Genomic DNA, 22,958 nt, shown 5'->3' with positions numbered 1-22,958 from the left:
GGGCGGATAGAAGTGACAAGAAGACGAGGAAGAAGACGTAAGAAGATGCTGGATGACCTTGGGGACAGAAGAGGATACTGTCATTTGAAGGAGAAAGCTCTAGATCGCATTAAGTGGAGGAATTGTTTTGGAAGAGACCGTGGACCTGTCGTCTGACAGATTACTGATGATGATGAGTGTCTCTTATCTGAATAGAAATATACTACGTACATATTTCAACGTATTACAGGCTGGGTGTGTCTTATGCTCCAGGTAAATCGAAATGATTTCTTCTCTGTGGGGACCTTTGAATTAAAGTCCGTTCTCATACCAATCTCCGTTCTCGGCCCAAGTATTTCAAGTATCTGATTGCCAAGGGATTTTTCGCCATATTTATACTTGTTAATAGGAATAATATATTTCAGCGTCTTTTTTTTTATTATTGAAGAATGCCGTCTTCTGGGATGTGGCGCCCTGTACATCTTGTGTGAACCGACGTTTCGGAGGACAGTATCCCGTCCAATTTACGGGGTAGAAAAATCCGCGACCGAGGAACCAGAGTGAGCAGGTGGTAATCTGCTAGCCACTTGCTCACGCTGGTTCTTCGCTCGCTGATTTTTCTTCCCTGAAAATGGAGGCGATATGATCCTCCGAAACGTCGGTTCACACAAGATCTACACGGTCCCGCATCCAAAAAGACGGTATTTTTATAGTCACTGCTATGAAAAACTGAAACCCAACAACTTATCATTGGTTCCGTCACCTGAATTCGTGTATAAACTATGTATTATATTGCAACATGTTTCGCCTCTTTATGGCCATCATCAGGTAAGAGAAAATGACAGCAAATTAGAGAGAGTGTAAATACCAGTTTTGTGAAGTTGTGAGAGGGTAGTTATATCTGGGCGGTCTGAGTTTCTTTCTTTGTTCTATCTTTTGCTTTCTCCCACTACGTTTCCTTCCTTTTTTTTTTTTCTTTTTTTTTTTTTTTATTTCTCCTTTACGACTTCCTTCCTTCCCTCAATATTTTTCATTGTTTATTTCTTTTATAAAATGTTTCGTCTTCACTTCTCCCTTTCTCTGTTTCTTTCCTTCATTTTTACTTCCTGCTGTTTGTACCGTGGATCGGGTCTGGTGCCCACCCAACCCCTACCCAGTGGGTACCAGGGGCTGTTTCCCTACGGGTAAAGCGACCAAGCCGTGAAGCTAAACACTCACCTCCAGCTAGTGCCGAGGTCGAGAAAGATGGAGCTATACTTTCACTCCTCCTCTATGTCTTCAAGGCGTAGTGATTAATTATTTAAGCACAGGGAAAAGTTTACCTTTTACCCTTTCTTTCATGTCAGTCAGACTTTTTGTCGAGTTGACAACGGAAACTTGCAGCAAGGAACCTGTTCAGCTCGCCATGTATGTACGTACATTTGTCTGCATAAAGCAACACACGAACCGATGAGAGAACTTTTATTAATCCCATATTCAGATGTTTTTTCTATATTTTTTGCAGCACATTCCGGTTTTGGTTAAAATCGGGCAGAAGAAATGAGCACTCGCTCATTTCGAGCTTTACTGGAGCGTCATTCGTTAAACTGAGCTACAAACAAACGAACGTAGTAAAGAGGAAAGACACGCCCATTTTATATCAAATGCATGTTCCTGCAGTTATCGTGATTTTCGATGCAATGGAACAGACGTGAGAGAATACACCAGAATGTCTATGCTATGCTATGCCTTCATTTCCCAACTTCATATATCTTGGCGGAAATTTTCCAGTTGGTTCTAGAGGACCATCCTATGTATAGCTGTACAGCCCTTGTGGACCTTGGCCGCTCTTTTTCAATTTCTTAATCTATATAGAGTCAGTAGGACTCCCTGGACTGGGGATCAGTCCCGTCGCAAGGCCGTTACCTACACACAGGACAACACAAACACAGAATAAACGCACACAGACATTAATGCTTGGAGTGGAATTCGAACCCACGATCCCAGTGTTCGAGCGGGCGCAGACGGTTCATACCTTAAGGGGCCCATACACATACGAATCTGGCTCGTGAGTCCGACTCGGCTCGGGTTCCAATGAGCCAAACTCGTCCGTGTGTGGGTCGCAAATTTGGGAGTCAGCTCATGCGTTTGTGGTGAAATTAATCCGAGCCGGACTCACGATCCAGACTCGTACGTCTATGGGCCCCTTTAGACCGCGCAGCCACTGTGATGGGTGGACCATCGTAGCATCCAACCCGAAGAACTTGCGAGACCTAGGTAGCCATGGGAGGGTGTTTGTTATGGGTTGTTCCTTCTTGACGCATGTAGCTCGGATCTGAACACATCGTTTTTCGAAGAATGCGAAACGCAACCAATATAATAGCCTTTAATATTCTCACTATTCCGCTCGCAGTAATAGGCCTGTTTCTGGACAGATTCTCGCAAGTAGACAAGACATTCGTGTAGTACAGAAATGTCGCCATATGAACTGTGTGGTTTTGTGTTCCCGATTGAAACACCATCTCAAATGTTCTCATTTTTTTAAGACTTTCGGAGCAGTGTGACGAGAGAAGTTTGGAGAAATACAGGGTGGCCACAACTTATTCATCACATTTCAAGCGCACACAACACGTAGTATATGACGTGCAAAAAATTGGCTTGCTTTACTTGAAATAACAACCCATCAAGTAGATTAGGTTAGAAACTCACAAGGGAGATCAGCATGATCTGACAGCTTCTTCGTGAGTTTCTACTCCTATGTGATTTTATTCCCTGGGATTCAGTTTTTATTTCACAGATGACGCCAGTGGTAGGCAATAAATGATTTCACAATATGAAATTCTCCAATTAATCCTGTGCATTGGTTTTCATGGACTTGGTTTGTTGGATAAAATTTCTGCCTCCTCTTCCATCTTAGTTTCAGGTCTGTGCATGCTACATTACATTTTTTTTTGTACATTTTTCCTATCATCTGCCATTGACAAAGCCTGGTCTCTGGCGTGTATATACTATAGTTATACGGACATAGGTTGTCCAGTGATTGAAGTTAGCTCTTTCTAACGGACCCAACAGAGCAGAAGTCTAACTCCTCACCTGAAGACGGAAACAGATCCAGTTTCCGAAACGGTGTGTCCTTCAGTGTCTCTTAGGATACAGAACTATGAACGAGGTCCAGAACCCCACTACTTCCAACAACTCGTCTGAGCGTGGACGCCATTTGTAGCATGCAGAATGGCCGAACGGTACTGGATTTCAAGCCATGTGTTTTCCAGCATCTGGGCTGTCACAGAAGCAACTTCACTGTTGATCTTGCACGAAATTCAACCACACCACTCACTTTGGAACGAAATACCTGATGCTTTGCGTGGTCCGAAAAAAAAATTCCATTGGGATTATATCGGGGGAGCGAGGTGGTGAGGAGATTGGTCCGTCCCGCCCAATCCATATGTTTGGAAAGATTTTATTCAGAGACTCTCTCAGTGTAAGACCCCAGTGTGGAGGGGCAAAATCTTATTGAAAAAAAAAACGCCTGGTTAAAGGTGTTCTATCTACGGGACTGTAACTAACTCGAGCATATCGAATGTGTAATTTGTGCCGGCTTATATTGAAGGCCTGCCCTGCGCCGTCCTTATGCAGGACACCATACCTGTGTCTTGAAACCTCCAGCCATCGCTTGATGGACTGCCTTCCAAGCAGTTCTTCATATTGCCGCCGGTAACGTCTTTGCAATGGAATAAATGATTCTGTCTCCCAGCACAACACCAGACATTGCCTTTTGCTGGGAGGAACTGTCATTTTGCGTCCTTCAGTTTTGTGTGTGTACATTTCAGCAACGTCCGTCAGTGGACGTCGTGCTTTGAGTAGGCAACCTTACGGAATAAACGTTCGTGCGTTCAGCAAGATCTCCGATATAGCGACTTCGTTTCCCATCATACGTTGAGAAATATAATCTAGTAACTCTCTAATAATGTGTAAGATCTAGAAAAACTAAAGTGAATGGAGAAGTTCATTGAAGTAGGCCTAGGCCCACTGGGGCTGTAGTGCCAAGGAAAAAAAACAAAACAAAAAAACTCTCTAATAATGACGTAACGATATCTCATCACCAGAATACAAGACAAGATCATAAAGTGAAGAAGGCTACTAGATATTTGTAAAATGCGGCAAGTTCGGATGTATGGGTACGATACTAATAAACTGAAGTCATTAATATCAGATTAGCCGCGGGGAATGCTTGTTGCCGTTCAGCTCAGAATGTTTAGTCTTCTCGCCCGGTTATCTAAAAACGTAAAAAAAAAGTACAGAACTGCATGTGAAACCTACGGGAATAACGTGGATTGAGGAGGATGTCGAGGAGAGTATATAACCTGAGTGGGAATAAGAAAGGAAAACGGAGGAAACTGCTCACTGAGGAGTTTCATAACCATTGCCTCTCTTCAGATATTATAAGGATTATATTCGTAAATCCAGTATGGTCAGATTGAAGGGGCGTGTGACGCGGGCTTAGGACAAAAGGGAAATGCATACAAAATTTTAATAGGAATAACTGAAAAGGATCACTTAGAAATTATTACATGTTGATTGGATAATCATAATTATGCCTAAAACTGGGATATGAGCTCGTGAACTGGAATTATCTCGCATAGAATAGGTACCAGAGGTGGTCTGTTTTGAACACGGCAGTGAACACACGGATTCTATAAAATATTGGTCAATTCTGGAATAGGTGAGCAAGTTGTTAGCCTCTCAGGGACTCAACTCCGATAATATGGGCTTATAATATAGGTAGCTGTTGCGCTGGTACGTACCGTGCGGAGAACAGCAGGTGGAATGGTCCGATTGATTCGGTTGTACGTGGTGACTGAATGGCCTAACTGGTGAGTGCTGGTGAGCACTTGTACCCTTACATTGACGTCATCGCATTTATCGATAGTGACAAAACACTGATAGTTTCAGGGTGGCCATCCTTAAAATATAAAACACGTCTCAAATCGTTCAGAAAACCGGTGACTCGGATGCATGCATTTGCGTCGCCAGATTTCAGTTTCCAGAAGGGGTCAGCTGCAGTATTGCTTACAAGTTAATGTTCAGGCCCTTTTAACTATTTTTACGGATCCTCATAACTTGTAGATCTCTTGATTGGTGTTTATTGGAGTAATTTTTAGCCTACTTTCTTTGTTAAGGAAATAAAAGTAGGCATATGCGATCATATCTGTGTATCCCCCTATCAAGTTCTGAGTGGCAAAACCAATCTTTATGAAAATTGGTATGTATATCATAGCACCTGAGTTCATCACAACGGCGTACTTCGTAAATCCCTCCCGTCAGTCTGTGTCTGTATATGTATCCCGCTCCCATCGTTGCAAGGTAACGGCTCAATAAAAACATTACCGCATTAACGAATACACATACAACAATAGAAGAAATTTTAGAGGCGTCGTTTTCTATGTGTCTGTGTCGCATCAAGGGAAGTAGGCGAGTACTTCCCAGGACTTCATATTAAAAATAATTTTAATTTTTGCTATTAATCTTAAGTATTTGTTTTTTGTTATTTTTTCGAAATATGGGAGGCAGTTGCCTGGCTTATTCAATTTCCTGGCGACGTCCGTTGAAATATTCCTTGAATGAATCTATCATCCTTTATATACATGTACTGTTTTTTTTATAAACAGAAGACCACTGGGAAGACCAAGGCGTAGATGGGTGGACAATATTAAAATGCATCTTAGAGAGATAGGATGGGATGGTATGGATTGGATTGATCTGGCTCAGGATCGGGACCAGTGTAGGGCTCTTGTGAACACGGTAATGAACCCTCGGATTCCATAAAATGCTGGGAAATTCTTGAGTAGCTGCAGAATTGACAGCTCCTCCAGAAGGGCTCAGCTCCATGAGTAAGTATGTTTAAAAACAGAAACGAAGTTGAAGAAAGTCGTCTTCTGGGTTTTGGCGCCTTGTATTTTTCGTTTTAGCCGACGTTTCGGAGGAACGTATCGCCTCCATCTTCAGAGCAGGCGAATTGGCTTGTGAATGCAGAGAGCAGTAGCTGTAATGATTAGGAAGTGAAAGGCGCTGCTTTATGTAGGAAGTAGGCAGGGGGGGTGGTTAGGGAGAGCGGACCAATAGGAGCAGTGGAGAGCGATTAAGGCCATATATGGTGTTGTGTGCTAAGGGGGGGGGAACGGCCAGTGAATCCAGGAAACTGGAGGTCAATAGCACTAGGAGGTTGCGCTGAAGATGGAGGCGATACGTTCCTCCGAAACGTCGGCTAAAACGAAGAATACACGGCGCCAAAACCCAGAAGACGACTTCTTCATAGTCATCGCCGTGAAAACCTCAAAACTTTCACAGAAACGAAGTTGTTTGTGTTAATTCGGAATTGTAGTTGGAAAACCTGCAACGATGGGACCATTTGGGATTGGATGATAATATTAAAATGAATCTAATGCAGATAGTAATAATCCATATTTACGCCCGTCAACGATTAATGTTTATGAACTTCTCTGTGGGAGGGTTCAAAGTGGGTGATACGCGTTAGGTTCGTAAGAAATTCATAAAAAGTACATCTAAGCACGCAGTAGCGTAGTTGTTTGAGACACTATGCTACAAGCCAGTTGGTCGTGGGTTCGTTTCCCGATGAGGTTATTGGATTTTTCAATTGACCCAACCCTTCCAGCCGCACTATGGCCTTGGGGCCGACTCAGCCTGTAGCAGAAATGAGTACCAGGAATCTTCTTGGGGTAAAGGGCGGCTGGCCGGCGCGTAAGCCTGACGATCTCACCGCCATCTGTGAGCCGATTGTCTAGAGAAAATGTGGGAGCCTCGACGCCTCACAACCCTGTGGGCCTCAGCGGCCTGTTACAGGGATAGCTTTACTTTATTTTTTCTTTTACGTTCCGTATATTGTGAACTGCTCCTTAAAATTATGTCTATACCATAAAAGAACACAAAACTGATAATATAAGATATGTTAATGTGAACTTTTAATAAGATAGCAATTATAAATAGTACGAAAAATTGCAGTGATTATGTAACGACTTGTGTAACTCCCGTTGAGAAACGGAAAATCTGGTCGTTTGTATATAAGCTTTCGTACTATTAACTTCCCCTGATCTCTCCTACATTCCTTCCCAGTCGAATGAAACGTCGAGACCGATGTTTAACGCCATCTCCCACGAATAACGCACACAAATAGTCAATCTTAAATCGTATCATTTATATAGTATACTACACTCTATCTCCACATTAAAATACTTCAATACTCACAGTAGAGACAGGATAAACAGAATGAAAAGACTACTCTGTCGTTCGTGACGTATTGTATAACTTAATTTCAGGCAACATGTTGACGCTTGTATTACCGTACAGAAAAATGTTATGTTGCAGTTGAAATTTGAAGCGTGTATGGGTGGGGCCTGGATACAACTGCTGGGTCCAGTGGTGGGCCCTCTTGAACACTGTAACGAATTTTTAGGTTCCGGAGTATTTCTTGACTGGCTGAGCGACTGTCAGCTTCTCAAGAATACCAGTTAGATGGCATTAATAGACTGTCGGCATGGTGTCGTCAAAAATTCTTTCCGCCCTTATCAGAATGTTAGGAATAATTCTGACGTGTCTTGTTTTCTTTGCTTACTGTTCGTGCTTCTAGTCCCGGCCACTCCCGACAGAATGCGCAGTGGATTTGGTCGAGTTCACTAACAGAGGTAAGGACTGTAGGATGTGTATCGGCTATAACAGGTACTTACTTGTGCAACTGCAACCGCTGCCCACTGCCTGCTGTATCATGCGCAACCCAGAGGTCAGATCTAAAAACCCGGGCTGTATGTAACATTTCCACGAAGTACATCATATAGTGTACGTGCAGCGGAGATTTTTTCGTCGAAATGACTAAATAGATTTCTGTTTAATTTGGTTCTGGGCATATGTAAGTAGCTCGTGCTTCAAGATTACTGTCTTCTGGGATGCGACGCCGTGTAATTTGGAATTTGGTAGATATGCACGAACGTTACGGTGGAATCTTAATGTGAATCGTGTCTTATTACCATAGGAGTCTGAAGATTGGGGGGTAGCCCCAGATATTCGACACCGCCACCCCAAATCTTTTGGAAGAAATTAATATTGAAGAGAAATAAGGAAGTAGGGCAAATATTAATAACATCAATTGAAATTGTTATTAGAATATTTTATTCTTCTCTCTTGAATAATCAAGGGTGACAATTAATGTGTTCTTAAAGGGCTCAAAACTAAGTTTGTAAGCATATATTCTGACTGCCCCCTCTGGCCCTGGGAAATATTCTGGTGTTAACTAACTCCATGGGCCTGAGGCCTTGTTGAGAAGCCGCCAGTCGCTCAGCTACTCAAGAATTTCCTAACATTTTATGGAACCCGAAGGCTCGTTGCCGTGTTCACAAGAGCCCTCCACTGGTCCCTATCCTGAGCCAGATCAATCCAGTCCGTACTACCCCATCATCTCTCTCTAAGATCCATATTAATATTATCCTCCCACCTACGTCTAGGTCTTCCTAGTGGGTGGTTTCCTTTTCTCTTCACGTGTTAAGTGGGTCCCTTGTCACCACAGCATGGCGCGTCCTCAGGTCGCCTGTAGAGGAGACAGTCTCTAGATATGGACGGTAGCTGCGAATATATTGAATATGCAGTCGAGGACAGCCGACATTGGGTGGTCCCGCAGTTTGGAGGGGTTGGGCGTTTGTCCTCGGACTTATACGGAATATCCTAGCGTTACCCGTGTAAATCACTTCACGATTTGAGTTTTATTATTAAAATGTCATGAAACTTGATGTAGTCCAGCCAGAGCCGCCATAGCCATCTAAGGAAAGACAAGTGTTCCAGATGCTCTGCCGGTTGGTATCCTGAAACTTTGCAAGGAGCACAGGAGCCGCGACTTCAGTGAGGGCCCAGTGAAGCTCGCACTTCGCAGGCGCAACCTGCTATCGACCAGCTGTCCCACGTGTCTCTATGGAGACAGTATTCGTAATCGTAGTGTTTCTCAAACAAGGGATTTGGCAGTAGAGCGGACTATATCCACGCCAACGGCACACTGCAGCTTGGTATAAGCGTACCGACGTTTCCGAAGGACATGCTGCTTCCGGCTCGAAGAGACGCCAAACAATCAACATGAAGGCGTAATGTTCCTCCGAAATTTCTACGGTGTCACTTCCCAGCATATGACACTTTTCATGATATTACATTCATGTCCAGTTGGAGTTTTTTATTTATACTTAGTGGGGTGAGACTGAATCCACTTGGCACTGCGGCCACTTCTGGCCTATTGTACCAGTCCCAGATGATAGGTGAGGGCAATTGTGGAGCAATTGGTGGGTCGAAGATTGGCAGGGGAAACCGAAATATTCGGAGAAAAGCTGCCACTTTGTCCACCATAAATCCCACATGATCTGACCTTCGCTCGAACCCGGGGCGCCTTGTTCTCAGTTTAATTCACGACGCCTTTTTAAGGTGTTTGAACTGTGAATTGGAAATCATGTGGAAGGAAGCGGTCGTGGCAGGTTTTAACAATATGACGCACAGTTATTGCTGTATGTAACTAACGAACTAATTCTATCGAGCTGAGTCCTTCTTTAGAAGCTGCCAGTTGTGCAGTTACCAACATTTTATGGAGCCGAAGGTTCATTGCTGTGTTCATAAGTGCCCTCCACTGATCACTATCCTGAGCCAGATCAGTCCAGTCCATACCAACCCATCCTATCTCTCTAAAATCTACTTTAATAATATCCACCCATCTACGTCTAAGTCTACTTATTGGTCTCTTCTGCCTTTCCTACCAAAATCTATATACGTCCCTTTTCTCCCCAACGTGTGCTACATGCCCTGCCCATCTGATCCTCCTTAATTTATTCATTCTAATTATACTTTGGCAAAGAGTACAAATTATGAACTGTCTGTAACAGCTACTTTAATATTACGATGTTCTGCATCGTGCCCACAGAGTGCGTTCATCTGTTTCGTATGATTCTCACAATAAACAGAGAATATATCCCTTAACAGCATTAAGCTGTTGGTTTTGTAAGGGAGAAGCAATCTGTTTTCTTTGCACTAGAGGCTTGAGTTCTTTAAATGTTATTTAAATGAATTTAATAGCTCCAAAGTTTTAAGATAATATCTAAAAATTTACTTGGCGGCGGGGGGACGTGAGGAGGATGACAAAGTACAGCGTTGGAGGAACGGCCGAGAATCGAACACAGGGCTTCATGACTGTCGGAGACTTGCTAATTACTTTACAGCGTTTGATAGATATCACAAAGGGAAATTAAGAGGAAGTAGATGGGTTAGAGCCCTGAATGTATTTATATTTTTATTTATATAGATGATTTATTTAATGACGCTGTCAGTAGCTAAGACTGTTTGGCTGCGAATGATAGGATGATTAGTGAATAATGAATTGGAAAGGATGAGGAAGGAAAGCGGTTATTGCCTAATTTGAGGTACTGTTGCGGAAGTAAGGAAAATAAGAGCAATAAGTGTAATAAATTTCTTTTAATTATATTATTTTTGTTTGGAGAGAAATCCTGCCACGATAGCCGGTCTCCGGGCTGAGACTTTATTCCGGGACCTCCAGAAGACCAAGGAGTGCTACTCAACGCCGAAGCGCGATCACTAACAGCCAAGAAGGTTTATGTGTGGAGCCGGGAAAAATAGGTAAAAGGTAAAGCTATCCCTGTAACAGGCCGTGGAGGCCCATATAGTTGTGAGACGTCGAGGCTCCCACATTTTCTAGACAGTCGGCTCACCGATTTCGATAAAGTTGTCAGCTTTACGTATTGGCCGTTATTTAACCCCCAGGAAGATTCCTAGTACTCATTTCTGTTAGAGGCTGAGTCGAAACCAAGGCAGTAGTGCTGCTGGAAGGATTGGGTAAATCGAAAAAAAAAATCCATTGACCTCATCGAGAATCGAACCCGTGACCTTCCGGCTTGTAACATAGTACCTCAACCAACTGCGCTAGCGTGTGCCTCAGGAGACCGAGTAACCGACACCAAAGGCCACGCCATAGCTCAAGCGGTTAGTCGCTGGCTTCCCACCGCGGCGGCCCGGGTTCGAACCGGGGTCTGATCAAGTGGGATTTGTAGCGGAGAAAGTGGCGCTGGGGCAGGTTTTCTCCGAGTACTTCGGTTTCCGCTGCCAATCTCCATTCCACCAAAATTCTCGATCATCATAATCACCCGGGGCAGGTACAATAGGCCAATCAGTGACCGACGTGCCGAGTGTACGCAGCTGGACTCTGCCCCCCCCCACTTCGTGGATTAAAAAAAACCGACACCAAAAAAAGATTCAAATCCCTGAACCTCCAGCGTCAACTCTCGGTTGTTGCATTTGTCTTGTGCAGTGTTTATGCCACACGAGCTGACGTCACCGGGAGGTGATCTCACCTCAAAAGGTGGCCGGACCCCGTCAAGGTTGCATTACCGCTTGGCTCATGCAGACAGCGACACCGTAACCCTGGCTGCAGAGCGTCTGATGGTACGGCGGCTAGTGGAAAAACTTATTGGAAGAAAGCGGTCATGAAAAAGGTTTTATACAGACATTTGCCTGTAGGTGCTGAGGAAATACTTCAGTTAATATGCATTCTTTATAGCCTAAGTAACGACGACACTATTATAGAGAGTATATAGCATCAAAGACAATCTTGGTGGCCGCGCGGTCTAAGGCAGGAACTGTCTTCGCTCTCGAACGCTGGGATCGTGGTTTCGAATCCCACTTAAGGCATGGATGCCTATATGCGTTTGTTCTGTGTGTAGGTAGAGGCCGTGCGACTGGCTGATCACCCGTCTAAGGAGTCCTGCCGACTGTGTATAGGATCACGGAACTGAAAAAACGGCCAAGTCCCAACAATGCGCTGTAGTGCGATAATAATAATTCAATTCGTGTTTATTTATGTGCAAAGTTAACAGCACAGTGGCCAATAATAATAATAATACAACGTCGGGTGCTAAAAGGTGAAGTTGTCCCTGTGCTCAATTAATTAAGCACAACGCCATGAAGACATGGGGACGTGGAGGTGTATCTCCACCATTCTTGATCTGGGCACTAGATGGAGGTCACGTCAGCTTCACGAACCCGACAACTTTACCCCCGGGGAAAGACCCCGGTACCCATTGTATATGAGACTGAGTGAACCCCAGAGTCGGTCTGGACGCTGTGGAGTAGAGAATAATTTTTTGCCCCCGTCAGGATTCGAACCCTGGCCGTCCCGCCTGTAGCAAGTCGCTATGCCGACCTAGCGACTAACGAATGATCCGTTGGAAATAGTTTGCAAGAAGGCTGTGGTGGACTAATATAAGCCCCGCGTTTAGCTGGAAGGGCTGAGGAAAGCCTTGAAAAGCCTCGAGTCAGTATAACCGTTTTTTTTTCTGGGCCGAAATTTGAACCCGGGATTTCCCGAATACGAAGCAGCAGTGCTACCAACTCGACGGGGATGCTTGGTTATTGGTGACAATTCGTATAGTAGCCTGTATAAAAGGCTATCGTTTAGTAGTTTGTCGTGTATGTCAGTTCGTTGTAGTTACGAGTATATGCAGTGAATTGGTATGCTTGAATCTTGATATCAGTGCCCACCTTTCCTGAACTGGAACTCTTAGCGTACCTTTAGATAGCAGCTCTGCTTAGTGCACACTTCCTTTAATTTCAAAAATGAAAGGCTTGTGAGATCACCTTACTGTCTGTGTGTGCCCCCTCAGTCGTTGCTAGGCAACGGCTCCGGCTCTCGGGCTGTTTTCTTTGAGGTCCGTGTGGTATCAAAAGAAAGTAGGCGATTAGTTCTTCCCAGACCTTATTGATTTGTAATTTATTTTACAGCGCTCTCAATACCTGTGTATAGCATTGAATGCTAATATTAGGGATTGAAAAGCACAAGGAAGATTGGTGAGTAATGAATTGGAAAGGACTTGAAAGGAAGTGGCCTTGATAGAATTGCAGTACTGTCCGGCAGTTGTATATAGGGAGTGACGAAAACAGCAAGAAATCTCAGTGTTCCGCCCAAGATTCGATCCGAACACCTCTCGAATACAAGTCAAAAGCGTTACCGCTGCGCCCACCTGCTCGATTATTCCTTCATGTTTAATATTTCCAGAGCTTGTTAGGTTTACTGCGTGTGCATATTTACAGAAATCGTGAGCTCACTGACCCCCAAGGAGCTTGGTGTATAAGAATCGATCACAGCGAAGTACTGGGTGCGTACGGCGCGACCAAATGCTAGTTGCAGTACTTACGAGCTCTATACTACTGTTAACAATAAAAATAACGAAACTCGTTATTGTCGTTACTTCCAGTGATCATAAATTTTGTTAGTGTCAGGAGTCGGGATAGCGCAGTCGGTATAGCAGCTAGCTACAGGCTGGACGGCCGAGGGGACGGAGTGCCGGTAGGGGTGATTTTTTTCTCTTATCCATGTCGTCCACACCGGCTCCACACCAGCCTCCTATCCAATGGGTACCGGTGGCTCTTTCTCCGGGGGGGGGGAGTGGGGGTCGTGATACTGACCGCTCCCATCTAGTGCCGAAGTCGAGAACTCCCCCATACGTCCTCATGGAGTGGTGCTTAATTAGTTCAGTACAGGGACGTTGTTAGTATCTTAGCGTTGTGATTCACTGTGAATTTCCAAACAGCGCTTCCGATGTTTCGTTGTTTAGAATTGCGTCGCATGCCCACAGGAGGTCCGTGACTCAGTTTCTGCTAATGAGCTCCGTGGTGATACAAAGGTTGAGAATCTCGACATGTGGAAATTGAAGCACCGTCGCATATCTTCTCGAAATAGACAATGCTGACTATCTGGAAACTGAAGGAATGTTTTGCGCTATGTGCCCACCTTATATAGCTCGCTTTCTTCGGCGTAACAGAAGTTCTGTCTACAGCTTCAGATAACGATGAAATTTATTTCAGCGTCCACTTTCAAGTCTGTTCCGTTCAAGGATAATACTAAGCTGGATCTTGGCCGCGCCGTAGCTCAAGCTGTTAGTCGCTGGCTTCCCCCCGGGTTCGATACCGGGTCTGGTCAAGTGGGATTTGTGGTGGACAGAGTGGCGCTGGGGCAGGTTTTCTCCGAGTACTTCGGTTTCCCCTGCCAATCATCCCACCAATTGCTCCACAATCACCCTCTGTAACCGCACCATCGAAATCCTCCCCCCTCCCCTTTTTCAGTAGCTAATAGGGTTTAATAAGAAGTTACGAAAGAAACAAAGGTTTAATTAAGACATACTGTAAGAACAAGGAATAGGCGATGAGCAGATAGACCAAGCTTGGGCGGACAAGGACATCTGCTAGTCCTTGCGTCCAAGCATCTGGTATTATTTTCCAAAAGGGCAGAAAATGATACTTCAAGAAACCCCACTGAGTTTCTTTAGAAATTGAGAATTAGACTTACAGCGGCAAGACACTTTGAGAATTCGAGAAGTGACAGTTTCTACCAGCCGTAAGTCAAAAGTGGGAGTGCCAGGAGATCATCAGCGACCCCTCATAAGTTGTATCGCTGTCAATTTCGCCGTTTTCTCTTTTAGGGCGAAATTCCCTTAAAAATAATCTGTTATTGGCCGGAACCAAAATTGAGCCAACTCCCCTTATTTGAATCGACCTATCAGGGAAATTAGGACAGTTATACCTCACCTATCATCTGGGGCTAGTACAATAGGCCAGAAGTGGCCGCAGTACAAGGGACTTAGTCCCACCCCACTAGCAATAAAAAAACTGGATCTTAAAGAAATATGATATAATACAGATTGAATTAATCTGGCTCCTATTGGTTCAGTCATATTCCCAGTCCTCTTCCATTCCCTATAGGATAGCTTAGCCGAGATTCGAATCGTGCACCGCCCGAATATAGGTCTAGAGTGTTGCCGCCAAATGGTATTCATTCATTGCAATCATTCACGTTTTCGAAACTTTCAATATCATGTTTTAGGATTTGTTGTGGATGTTGAAATTTAAAATTCGTTTTATGGGCATTCTGTATAGCGAAACTGCCGTGCCAAGCCGTTCCGCGTCCGAAGGCACGAACGTCACTAAACTCTGAACCCAAAAAATGTATTTATAACGCAGTCTGCAGTGCAGCTCATGTTGCTAGCAGAACAGCAACTCAAGTAACACGGAATTTCCGCTGCTGTGGGTTAAGTCGCCGAGTCCCCTTGCTGGACGCTTCGCCTCTCGTCTGCGATAGAGGTAATCCTGGGCTCGACGGTGTTTTGTTGAGGGGCATGGAAGAGCCGGTAAGTGGACTCGGATTACTCTTGCGCCCTGAAGAAGGAGGCACCAGGTTCCTCGGAAACATTCGTAAATATCTACAAGACTACACGGCGTCGCATGCCCGAAGACAGGAATCTTCATAGTCACCGCCCGAGGACTACAGATTCTTATAATGTGCGTTCCACCTTTTGCTCATAACGCCTAGAGCTGCCTATGCTGGCTATCCCGCCTAACAGTTGTGTCAGAGAAGTTGCCACCGTATCGAGGGGTTTATAACTTTTTCGGTGTTTTTCTGATTTCTCGCTCTAGCTTGCGTTGCACAAAGATTAAAACCGCGACTGACCTGGGTTTAGTTGGGCTCGGAGCAAGGTCAGAGACCTTAGTCGGACGGTAACGTGAAGGTCTGTGATTTAGAATCGACGAATTTCTCCAGATTCCTGTCTTATGGAATCCGATAGGAAGTTAACAATGTCTCGAAGGAACGTAGTCTCCATCTCCAGCTTCAGTGAGTAAGCCAAGTAAACAGCTAACACAGCCGTGCATTCCAGACGTTTCGGAGAAACGTAAAGTAAAGTGAAGTTGTCCCTGTGCTTAACTAATAAGCACTACGCCATGAAGGCGTATGAAGGAGTGGGTGTATAGATCCACATTTTCTTGACCTCGGCAGTAGATGGAGGTGAGTAGTGAGCTTCACGCTCCGGCCGCTTTACCCCCGATACCAATTCGATAGGAGGCTGGTTGGGCCCCATAGCCGGTCTGGACACTGTAAAGAAGAGAAAGTTCTTGACCCTACAGGGACTCGAACTCCGACCCCTCGGTCGTCCAGCTCGTAGCCAGTCGCTATACCGACTACGCTATCCCTGCTGGAAACGTACTGCGTTTATCTTCATAGTCGAAGAGTAAGCCGAACGAGCGACCGCTTCTGCTTGTTTCCTACTTCTTCTTGTTTGCTTGCGTGGCTTATTCTTTCGAAACGTCCGTGAACTTCCGGACTAGTTGTGTAGTTGTCTAGAATAATGTTTTCTGGAATGTGACGCAGTATATTCTGGTAAAAGTTTATAAACATTTCGAAGCAGCTTGCTACCTCCATGTTCAGCTTAAAGTGTGAGCCTACGATGGCAAATCTTCATAATTATCGACACCGTCCTCACTCGCTCGTCAAGAAACGTATGCAGTTTTCCCGACAATGGTGGGAGACAGAAAAACGTCAGTTGTAGTATTGTGCCGCGTGAATGCGAGAACGTGTGCCGGAAGGTTAGCAGTGGGAATAAGGGACGTTATGTTTCATTGCCTGGCCACCTGTCCATGTGGCGCTGCGGTCGCTGGCCTCTCAATATTTTAATCGATGTGAATGTACATAGATTACGAGGAGTAAGGAACTTCGCTTGTTTTTCCTAATATGCACCAAGTCCACTGACTAAATCTGTCACGCTGATAAAAAAAAGGTCAGAAATTTATTACACGGTATTTTTTGTTATGATTTCTATTTTTGTATGCAAGACATAAAAGTACATAGTACTTAAAGAGTGCTCTCTTCTGGAATGTGACTCCGTGTAGTCTGGCAGAAGCTTCGGAGCAACGTACGGTCTCCATCTTCATGAGCCATGAGGCAATCAGCATTTTGGTTTCTTTGCCTGGCATGATCTTTCATCAAAAGGAGCCGGGACGGTGGAGGCGGTATATACTGAACCATGATATCATCCTACCTGAAGATGTTCCCACGCGATCTCCGTGAGAAATGGCGCTGTATACTGCTCTCTATGTCTTACCATGGCTAAAATCTGTCTAAAAATACCTCCGAGCGTGTGTTATTGTCTGCAGATATGAATGTGTTACCAGTTTCGTGAATGTTGCTAGTGTACTGGATGTCCTATAAATGATATAAACCCTAGGAGCGACATCGAGGGATCTTGTTGAACACACAGAACCTTCCTTTCGTAAGGTTCTCTACTCAAGGTATGACGTACCATGAAAGATATCTTAACCCATTAACGCCCCTTGGTAACTATATATATACTACCTGCTTTAGCGTACTCATTCTGCATTCTGCCTGCAGTGTATTTGTGTGTTCCGTATGGTTCGCACAATAAACACCGGTTGTTTCCCTAAACAGCATTAACCAGTTGTGTTTTGTAGCGGAAACGTAATGTGTTTCCTGTGAGGTACGAACTGAATTTTTATTTACTATTTATAAGATCAGAAGGACGAACGGGCACTGCCTGAGAACCTTTGCAATCGGAAATACAATTTCTTGTCTCCCCCCCCCCCAATGTAGTGCTTCTCACTACCTCCCCACTTTCTTTCTCTCTTCTCTCTCTCTCTCTCTCTCGTCTCTCCAGTCTTTAAAATGTTAAGCAGACTTTCCCGGACGGCAGTTATATGAAGACATGCAATGCGATTACAAGTTTTCGTTAATCACAACTTACAGAAGGTCAAACGTGCTGTATTGGGACCACAGAAAGATCGTATTGAAATGGTAAAAATGTGACATCATCGCTGTGTTCACCCCTGAACACGTATGGGGAGTGGAGGTATAGCTCCCTTCTTTTCTCCACCCCGGCAGTAAATGGTCAACTTCACGACGCGACCATTTAACCGCCTTGGAAAGAGAGACCGGTGTCCGTTGGATTGGGGACTGGATGAGATCCAAAGTCGGTCTGAGAGCTAGTTAAAGGAGAAAAATCTCTTACCTTTGCCAGAAATCGAAGCCCGATTCCTATGTAGTCCCGTCCATAACCTAGCGACATACTTACTGAGCTATCCCGGTGTAAGACAAAGAAATCTGCACCGCAGCGTTTAATCTGCGCCTGAGTATTTTCACATGAAGGCGTTTTGGAGGCGTGGAGGCAGAGCTCCAACAGTTCCACACCTCGGACTACATAAAAGTGTGGTCAGTTCCATGCCCCAGCCGGAAGAGCTCCCCCAGGTACGCATTGCACGGAAGGCTGGGTGGGCCCCACAATCGATCTGGACGCTGCAGAGAAAAGTCCTTATACATGCTGTGGCGATCCTTCGGGTTCGATGGAAGATGGTAATCTATTGACAAATTGAGCAACAGTTAGGATGATAATGATCAATGAATCCGTTAATTAGTTTAATTAGGATGCTGTTCATATAGTGAATAAGGTAGCAAGTGTATAGTATTGTCTTGTAGCATGTCACGCCGTGTAATCTGATAGGTTACAGACTTTTCTGAGTATCGTACTGCCTTCATCTTCAGGATTAAAGAGTGAGCAAGAAGCAAGCAGCGCGGCTTCTTGTACCTTAACGGTTGCCTGCTTGGTTTTCCTTCCGAGGCAGTGGGTTCCTCTGCACCGTCAGAAAACCACTACCAGCCCTGCACGACCTGCCGTCCCAGAAGACAATAGACTTCATGTTCACCCCGTTGAATTCTGTTAAGTGCCGCATGAGGTTCGTGGGCTCCTTTGAGCCCCTTTTGCCCTGACCGCGAAGTAAACACAAGACTGATGCGTTCCAACACGTGAGAACAAACGTCCATGAACTCACAGAGCAGCACATTCGAAGCAAGTTTTAAATGTCTTTCGAACAGTTAAAAACAAATCATCAACCCCCGCCCTCCCATTGAGCTCTTAGCTTGCTTTCAATCCAGACTGGAGGAAAGGTCATAAAGCTGTCTTTGTTACGGTCTTCATTGTTAGTTATATTCAGGTTAACTTAACAGGATATATAAAGTGCATCTTGCGTTTTAGCTATATCACTTAATGTGATAATTTGGTCATAATTGGATTAATGTTATTCACCACGTTGTTATATGTTAACCACTTGGAGCATGAAGTTTATCTAAATAGCACTAAAGAAATTTAGTTTCCTTTCTCAGCGAAAATACATTACCTGCCTCTCCGTTACAATGACCGACTATCTTCTGCTGGCTTTTTTGTGAGGTAGGAACTGATTATTTAAATTAAGTTGCTCCTAATTAAAAATCATCCTAATCCCCCCCCAATGTTAATATCAAAATTCTGGTCGAACTCAATAAAGCACGTGCTCAACTTCTTTCTCATGCTCATAACCAAAGTTTACTTCCCATCGCTACCTTCTTCACTTCTTAACGCCTTTCCTTATGTCCAACCTTATTATTATTATTATTATTATTATTATCACACTACAGTCGCTCCCACTTGCAACATAGGGCATCCGTGAAACGCTCGTTTCACTTCAATTTCTTTATCTTAGACAGTCGGCAGGATTCCTTGGACTGGGGATCAGCCCGACGCAAGGCCGCTACCTAACACAAACACAGAATCCATGCCTTGAGTGGGATTCGAACCCACGATCCCAGTGTTAGAGCGGGCGAAGACATTTCATGCATAGACCGCACAGCCACTGTGATCGGCGGGCATTTCAGAGCCGATAATTTCTCTGCCCCTCACCCTTAAAATGTACTGTCTGCCACTACCCCTTTCCTTCTTTCTTCTTTTCTTTCACTTTTCAGGAAGTTCATACTTATATCGTCAGTGCGTTTTCTGTATGGTTTGTTGTGTATTAGATAAACGAGCAAATGGCTCCGTCAACGCATCGTAAATGTCTTCAAACGAAGATGAAAATAGATCCTGTCGTATCACTGTTATTTGTTACGTGAAGATGATGCTACGTGTTTCGGCCTTTTTAGGTCATCATCAGATCATCAGGCGTTACAACAAAATCAAGGCTGCTCTAGATACACATTTAGAGCCAAGCATAATTCGGCGAGGTATATAATTTTAAGACTTTAAAAGGGTATAACTTTGAATTCTAATTTATTTTAATCTATTACATAACCACAGATCACAAGGTGCATGCGTTTATCACTAGTGTACATCCGTCAAAAAGGTAGATTAGCTATGATAATATGGAGCCATATTAAGGCAATTCAATAACTTGGTTTGATTTTCTTGTGACCCCTGATAATGACATAGAAAAGATCGAAACATGTTGCATCATCTTTACATTATAAACAATGATGATACGACAGTATCTATTTTCGCCGGGGTAGCGTAGTCGGTATAGCGACTGGCTACGGTCTGGACGACCAAGGGATCGGAGTTCGAGTCCCGGTGGGGTGAAGAATTTTCTCTCTTCAAGTTTTCCAGACTGCCTCTTGGGCCCACCCAGCCTCATATCCAATGGGTACCTGGGTTTATTTCTCAGGGAGTAAAGCGGCCTGGACGTGAAGCTGATCACTCACCTTAAACTAGTGCCGATGTCAAGAAAATGTGGATCTATACATCCATTCCTCCATACGCCTTCATGGCGTAGTGCTTAATTAGTTAAGTAGTTAATTAGTTACCTCTTTATCTTTACCTTTGAAGATATTTACGCTGTGTTGCCGTACTCATTTACTCGTTTAGTATATGTTTTAACAATTTGTTGAATAACTTCAAAAATTTCTGAGAAGTTTCTGACGTTTCAGCGAAGCTAACTGTAGAGAAACGTCGGACCAACCGAAATAGGTGTATTACGTAAGCATCGGGATTATCTGACACGTATCACGAAGTACGGTTATTGACACAGAGATGTCAGTACCGTCTCTCCGATATTTCCGTGGCCTTCTGTGAATAACCTGATAAACATGCTGGAAACAGAACCGACAGTAATGCATGATTTACGTTGCTAACTTTGTTTGTAGCACGCGAGAGTCCTATGTGATATATTTAACAGCCGGACTGGCTTCCCTGTGAATCATCCTTCGGTGCTGGTGTTTCCCGTCGCCGAGTTTTACCTTTTTCAGATATTACGAACCAATAAATGAAATGCAACAAGGACACAGAGCGCATGCTCGGGCAGTGACGTCACTCTGTAGACATCCTACCGCTTCGCTCCGATCTGATAACTCGCATAATGTGCGCAGTAACTGCAATTCCTGCCTAAGAGAACTCAGCATATCGCAGTTTATTAGGCAGCAGAATTCTTTAAAGTAGCGGTACTGCCTGCTCTGCACTTCGCCCACAGAGCATATTTATGTGTTTCCTATCGTTCTCAGAGTAACAGCGATTATTTCCCTACACAGTATTGATCGGTTTAGTATTTGTAATGGAGACGTAATGAAATGGGAACTGATTTTCTAAAAATTGTTTGAATTAATTTGTTTATGTTCATCAAAATTAAACCCTTACTCTGAAAACCAGGAGCCAGGATAGCGCATTCGGTATAGCGACTGGCTACGGGCAGGACAGTAGAGGGGTTAGAGTTCGAGTCCCGTTAGAGGCGAGATTGTTTCCCATCTCCATGTTGTCCAGACCGACTCTGGGGCCCACTCAGCCTCCTATCCATTGGGTACCGGGAGTAAAGCGGCAGAGGCGTGAAGCTGACCACTCACCTCCAGCTAGTTCCAAGGTCAAGAAAATGCGGATACATCCACTCCCCCCTATGCCTTCATGGCGTAGTGCTTAATTAGTTAAATACAGGGAAAACTTCACCTTTTACCTAGATCTCCTTGTACCAGCCAAATGCCTAGACGGATATAAACAGTCACAGGCAGTTCAGTCAAGAAGCTTGGCGAAAGCAACCGCTTCATTTCTTTAAATCCACTCAAGATGGATGCTGTCTGGAGATTCGTATTTCTTCGTCTCTCAGACTCCAGACGATAAATTATGACGTGAAGAAAGTTGCTAATGTTTTAGAGTGGAGACTGTAAATGATCGGTTGAGTCATGCAGGGGGTGAGGGTGTACAAACATATTGGATGTGAAATATGACTCAGGCACTTGAGAGATGGAGGGATGCTGTCGCCGACCTATCACTTGTCGGGGCGAGCAAATGTTTGGATGGTTCACTTGCAGCGGGGTCATGCTTACAGGAGCCTTACGAGTCCCATCCCCTATCCTGTCCTTAAAATTCCTGACAAATTTAAGAAAAGGAGCCAGGATAGCTCAGTCGGTATAGCGACTGGATACAGGCTCGACGAACGAGGGGTCGAGGTTCGAGTCCCGGTATGGTTAAGAATTTTCTCTTCTCCACGTCGTCCACACCGGCTCGGCCCACCTAGCCTCCAATCCAGTCGGTACCGGGGAAGGGGTTCTTTCCCAGGGGGTAAAGCGGCAAGGGCGTGAAGCTGACCATTCACCTTCAACTAGTACCGAGGTCAAGAAAATCTTGATTTGTACACCTACTCCCCTATAGGGCTTCACTGCGTAGTGCTTAATTAGTTAAGCGCAGTGACAATTTTACCTTTTAGTTAAAACAATTTACGAAAAGTATGCACAGAGAAACAATTAATACCTGTTCGCTCCTTTCTGTTCATTTACCTCGGAAGCCGTAAAACGTGAATAATATTGTCACACGTATGAGTGACTACAGACGGGGTTTAGATTGGTAATCAGAATAATTGAACACTTATTAGATTCTATTAGTGAATTGGTTGGTAAACTTGAGAAGATAGCAAGAAAACCATGGGTTACACAGGGGATGATGAGTAAAATGGAGAAGCGAAGGAAATGGAAGAATGTAAACAATGAAGAAGGCAGGAGGAAATACAGGAGACTGAGGAATGAATTGAAAAGAGCCACGGACAGGGCCAAAAAGGAATATCTTGAGAAGATATGTAATGAGATTATAGAATTTCAAAGGACAGGACGTTATGATTTGATGTACATGAAGACAAAAGAACTAGGATGGAAAGAGAACCATGGGATTCAAAATGTTGGCATCGAAGACTCCCAGGGGAATAGAATAGTAGATCAGAGGCAAGTGCTGAAAATTTGGGAAAATTATATTTCAGAACTATATGATCGACCTAATCGGCCAGAAACCTTAGAAGTTGAACCGGAAGAAGAAGTAGATACAGACGAGAAAGGA

At 44.3% G+C, this 22,958-nt stretch overlaps 2 protein-coding genes across 2 annotated transcripts in view; one reads left to right on the top strand and one right to left on the bottom strand.

Moving 5' to 3' along the window:
* LOC111863882 overlaps positions 1-4,841 on the bottom strand; it is a 7,342-nt gene extending 2,501 nt beyond the window's left edge. The window contains exon 1 of the mRNA XM_023850674.2: positions 4,764-4,841. The gene's annotated coding sequence lies outside the window, so the exon portion shown is untranslated. The remainder of the gene's footprint in view (positions 1-4,763) is intronic.
* Positions 1-22,958, top strand: part of LOC111863878 — a 478,046-nt gene that overhangs the window by 44,223 nt on the left and 410,865 nt on the right. The window lies entirely within an intron of this gene.

The sequence above is a fragment of the Cryptotermes secundus genome, unplaced genomic scaffold (assembly GCF_002891405.2).
Source record: "Cryptotermes secundus unplaced genomic scaffold, Csec_1.0 scaffold171, whole genome shotgun sequence".
NCBI lineage: Eukaryota > Metazoa > Arthropoda > Insecta > Blattodea > Kalotermitidae > Cryptotermes > Cryptotermes secundus.
The sequence above is the reverse complement of the archived record's forward strand: the minus strand, read 5'-3'. Positions and strand labels throughout refer to the sequence as shown.